The sequence below is a fragment of the Miscanthus floridulus genome, chromosome 7 (assembly GCF_019320115.1).
Source record: "Miscanthus floridulus cultivar M001 chromosome 7, ASM1932011v1, whole genome shotgun sequence".
Lineage (NCBI taxonomy): Eukaryota > Viridiplantae > Streptophyta > Magnoliopsida > Poales > Poaceae > Miscanthus > Miscanthus floridulus.
Window position 1 is genome coordinate 28,285,140 of NC_089586.1, and position 5,503 is coordinate 28,290,642.

The 5,503-nt window shown below is 46.8% G+C and overlaps 1 long non-coding RNA gene across 1 annotated transcript; it reads left to right on the forward strand.

Moving 5' to 3' along the window:
• The first annotated feature begins 1,448 nt into the window (after nt 1-1,448).
• Nucleotides 1,449-2,039, forward strand: LOC136462934 (uncharacterized). Its single transcript, XR_010760847.1, has 2 exons — nt 1,449-1,545; nt 1,841-2,039. It is a non-coding gene; the product is annotated as an uncharacterized lncRNA (long non-coding RNA).
• The last annotated feature ends 3,464 nt before the right edge of the window (nt 2,040-5,503 follow it).

Consider the following 5,503-nt stretch of genomic DNA (forward strand, 5'->3'; position numbering starts at 1 on the left):
CATAAGATATGTTGGAAATCATAAGAGAAACTGATAAATTTTCTTAATCACTTGTGCAGGGCCTAGTTGGTTTTGTCAGGTACTCCAGCACGCACCCCCGCGAGCATCCTTGGTGTTTTGTGTAGGAAATGGTACCCCGGCATTGTGCAACTGTCTGAAGAGCCGGTGGTGCGGGAGCCAGCCTCCAACTGAGACAGGTACGCGCTGGTCACGGATGGCACTTACCGCAACAAGCAGGAGCGGGTATTGGCGGAGTTTTTGGTAAGTTTCTCTCGCACAACATTGCTTAATACATCTCATTCATTGGTTAAATGTTTTATTGAAATAATGAATGGATACATCGGTTTTGTATGCAGAATTTTTTCAAGGCCGAAGAAGGACTTGAGGTCCAGGCGGATCGGGCGGCTGCCACAGCTTATAGAAAGTACGTCACCGAGGTGCACCACCATGGGTGCGTCCAAGCCCACATAGACTACTATAGGTCAGTACTTAAGCAGTCCCTCCCCAAGCCTCAAGCAAGACTGATTACGCTAACCCGGGACCAGTACCTTGAGGTAGGCGAATAACATTCATAATGATTCGTTTTGATATTAAGTAGGTTCAATTTCATCTTCTTATATGTCAAATACTCGATGACTTGTAGGTGATTCCCTGGTGGTGCCGATCGTATCCCGAGTGCTAGGCCATGATCGTGGACAAGTGGTTTTCATAGGACTTTGTTGACACGCACGAGAGGCAGCGGGAACAGCGTCTGATGAGGCAAGGTCCAACTCACCATCAATGCAGCCGTAGCCTCCCCGGATACAAACAAGCATACGTAAGTGATTTCTTTCATTTATTTTGAGGCCCAATTCTGCTTGATTTCTCACCATCTTCCCGTCTTTCTCGCAAGAGGCTGCGCACCCGGGCAAGGAGGTCTCAGAGTTCTCTGCGTGGGCTATGTCCCACATGGGCAGGGCATCGTCCTCTGTCTCCTTCGACCTGGCTGCCCCGCCCCAGGTGTAAGTCCAAGAGTACACGTCCTCAGTAAGGGAGATCTATGGGGAAGATTACAATATGCGCACTGAACCCATTGATGCAGAGATGATCATGAGGCTCGGAGGAGGCAGGAAGCACGAGCGGTTGTGGATTGCAGACGGCGCCATCGACTCCACCACTGTTCCCTCCCTCGAAGCTATCCGAGCACGGAGCACGAGCTCTAGCCAGTCCATACGCTCACGGCCTTCTCCAGCACTGCAGCAGGTCTAGGCACTCCAGGTAATTCCTGTTTTACTCGTCGTGCGTTGATATTTACACACCTAAATTAGATTTGCATTACTGATACATTGGAGTGAAATATTGCAGGCCGAGCTGAAAGAAACAAAAAGGCAAAGTCAAGAGCAGAACGCGGAACTGACCGCATAGCTACAGGCCCAGCAGGTCGCGTTCGAGGCTGCGTAGAAGTAGATGGCGGAGATGATGGTGATCATGCAAAGTCTTGGGCAAGCATCGGGTGTACCTATGCAGTTTTCAGCACCTCCACCTCCTACTCCTGCAGCTACTCCTGTAAGTATGAAAGTTCACTTTTCGCTTGTGCTTTGCATGTATGTTGGCCTTCGTGCCATTATGGATGTCGGCGTTCGTGCCGTTGTGGATGTCGGCATTCGTGCCGTTGTGGATGTCGGTGTTCGTGCCGTTGTTTCTTGCTGGTTTTGAAAACCTCCCCGTGCAGGGGAGGTGCTGCCAAAATTTTCAATTGAGTCTAATCTTTTTGTATTCCTAGATTACTAGATGCAATCTCTAATTTCCAAAACTATTTTCCCGGATTACTCACACATGCAATCTCTGCTCCTTTGTGCAGCCTCCGTCCGCGGGTTCCAATCATCCCGGTAGTGCGTCACCGGCTGATCCCGCCTTTCCTTCACCACCGTCTCATAGGCTACCTTGATGAGGACTAGTGCTAGGTGATGTGGTTGGACTTTATTGTAATATTTGTGGTTTATGGTTCTGACTTGTGCTTGGATTTCATGAACTTGTCGTAATAAACATGTGAATGATGATGAACATGTGACTTGTCGTTGTAATATATTGTGATTTGTGGTTCACAATTATGGTTGTGATATATTGTGAGAAAATGGGTTCTGTGTGATATATATATGTGATGGTTGATATATATATATGTATATATATGAAATGCTTGTGTCGATGGAATGCAAAAAACAAAAAAAAATTAAATTTATGCCCCTTTGTCGAGGGCAATGACCAAGGCCCTCGGCAAAGAAGGGTCCTTTGCCGAGGGCCGTCCCATTGCCCTTGGCAAAGATTTTTTTTTAAAAAAAAATAAAATTTCTGCAACATTTCTTTGCCGAGGGCCATGGTTGGAGGCCCACAGCAAAGACTTTTTTTTAAAAAAAAACTAAAATTTCTTTGCCGAGGGCCTGCGTGGAAGCCCTCGGCAAAGATTTTTCAAAAAAAAAAGAATAATTCTTTGCCGAGGGCCGTCCCATTGCCCTCGGCAAAGATTTTTTGGAAAAATTCTGCACATTTCCTTGCCGAGGGCCATGGGTGGAGGCCCTCGGCAAAGATTTTTTTTTAAAAAAAGAATAATTCTTTGCCGAGGGCCCCCGGAGACGGCCCTCGGCAAAGACTCCGTCCCAGGCGCCGGCGCCGTGATGGCTGCTTTTCTTTGCCGAGTGCCGCTCCAGCCCTCGGCAAAGGCTTTGCCGAGTACCTGATAAAGGGACCTCACCAAAGACCCTCTTTGCCGACTCAAAATTCCCCGAGAGCTCTTCGCCAAGGACCGCCCTCGGCAAAGCCTTTGCCGAGGGTTAATGGGCAGCAAAGAGGCCGTCTCCAGTAGTGTCCGGATACGATTGCGTGCATGCAGGCATTGAACATACTAGCACATGCAAGAATATGGTTAATTAGCATAAACATTAATTAATTAAAACAACATATATTAAGTTTTATATTTTCAACAGTTCATATATGTGCATGGACATACCAGCGGCCATGATGACAATTAGGAGCATGACTGCAGATAGATTCTTTTTTGAAGGCGCCATCGGTTTTTTTTCTGGTGAAAGTTTTTGGAAGTTGAAGAAAAGAATGAGCGAGCAGGTCGGTGGACGATCGAGTGAGAGAAGTCTGACAATATATATGTATAAATCATATGCCTAGAGTGTTCCACCGTAAAATAATAAAAGCACAAACATACGGGATTGAACATACTAGCATATGCCTAGAGTCCGGAAATATGATTGTATTCAGCAGTGTTTTATTCACAACCAAAGTTTCATGCATGACGTCCATCAACCACACATTATCGTCAGCGATGAGCAGGTCCCTCCCTTGGATGGACTGAAGGACAAGTTAAATATGCCAAAGTAAACATGACACTAAGTTGCATTGGTACTAACCTATCTTGTCCACTGATACACTCATGTTTCCACTGCATGAATATCGAATCACGCTACTATGTTCAGAAAAAAACAGTATTGTTGTATGTGTGTGTTTCAGTTTCGGATCCGGCGTCAGGGGCAGGGATCTATTTTTATTCAAGAATTAAACCATGGGATCTAGAAAAATGAGCGACCTAAGCGACCCTGCTCTTGGAGACGACCCCCGGAGCCCAGCCACCCTTGGGGTTCCGCTGGCGCCGCGGGAGGAGGTTCTGGCGAGGAGGCAGGTGTCGTCGCTGACAAGCATGACTCCGAGGAGCGGACGCACGAGAACTCTAGGAGGATCGTAAGGCGCCAAATTCAGAGGCAAGGCTTCTATTCTATGACCGGAGAGGGGCTTAGAGGTCAGTATGTGGGGGAGCGATCATCGGCTAGGGCGTGAGGAGCTAGAGTTTGAGTAAGTGCGGGTAGATTGGGGCTGATCAGAATCACGTTTCTCAACGGGAAGTCTGGTTTCCGTCAAATTCCAGAACTGCGAATGAGGAACAACACAGAGTAGTTGTCGGGGATGGCTCTGAATTGCCCAAGGCGGGTTCAGGTGATATCCATTTGTTTGGGGAAGTTTGGCCTACACTCGATCAAAGTTCGATGTCTGCGAAAAAGGGACTATGCGGCGATTGACTCTAGCCCCTAAGTATTTGCAAGCGAGGATTCAAGGATGACTTGGGTATCAGCCAACAACCAAAGGGGGTAAATAGTTTGTGCACATTCAATTAGCGGAGTAGATCAAACAACATCTTTTATGTCCGGAAATTGAGGATGAGTCCTTGGAGGAGCTTGCGGAGGCCTGTCGGCGATTGGAGGCATCCATGGTTAGGATGTCAAAGGCTCAATGGGGGGCGCCAAGGCCTCTTCGAAGGAGTTGGTTGTACATGAAGCGTGGGAGGTTGAAGACGAGATGGTTAATGCGGGTGATGAAAGATTCAACCACTCATGGTCCCCAAGTGGATATGGGCCGGGCTGATTTTGCATACCCAAAGAGGTTATCTCGCTAGATTCCGCTATCCAACTCGTCCACTCAGATACGCCGGTTCAGACATGTTTCGCCAAAAGGAAACCGCTCCCAACTAGGGAGTAAATCCTATTGCATAGGTAAATTAATAATATGCGCGAGCACGCCAGTATACATAAGTATACAAAATAAATAGTAAAATGGACAACAACAGGGAACTCGGACCTTTATTCATTCATTTCATTTGACAATTACAAAGTACACATTCCCACTGGGATTACATTGAGTTGCGCGCCTAATACATCAGATTAAACAGGCGATCATCGATCAAAAGGTTCTTGGTTCCGGGGGCCTCATGAAGCGGCCAGTTAACTACATCCACGGTGTTGGACCGTGAAAAACCTCATATTAACACTACGGGAGACGCGCTCTCTGCCGAGTGCTCGGCGCTTTGCCTAGTGTTGAAACACGGGCACTCGGCAAAGAGGCAGTTTGCCGAGTGCCACACTCGGCAAAGCCGGCACTCGGCAAAGGCCGTCTTTGCCGAGTGACAAACACTCGGCAAAGAGGGCACTCGACAAACGTCCTCTTTGCTGAGTGTCAGGCACTCGGCAAAGAATAACCCTTGGCAACACACCTCAGGCTACGCCATTGGCCCCTCCGTCATCCTTTGCCGAGTGCTGGCCGTTAGCACTCGGCAAACGTGTTGTCTTTGCCGAGTGTCTGGCCTGGCACTCGACAAAGAGGTTCCTTTGCCGAGTGCCAATTTCGACACTCGGCAAAGTATTTTTTGTTTTCCAATTTTTTCTGTGGCATTTATACAGTACCTCGAAGCACATCTTCGAATGTGGAACTTTTCTGTGACTTTTTGGTATATTTTTAAAATTTTTTATGTTTACTTGAATTTTTCTCGAAAAAGTAAATTTGAACTGCAGGTGTATGAAATATTGGAATGTAGCGATTCAAAAAATGGTATTCATGTTTTTGAGTGTATTTTGAGGCCGTGTGCAGGAACATTCGTGAAATTTCGAACATATGTTTCATGAAACATGACCACCAACTTGTTAAAAAAGTGTTTTTTAATTATATAAAATGCAAACGAAGTACAAAA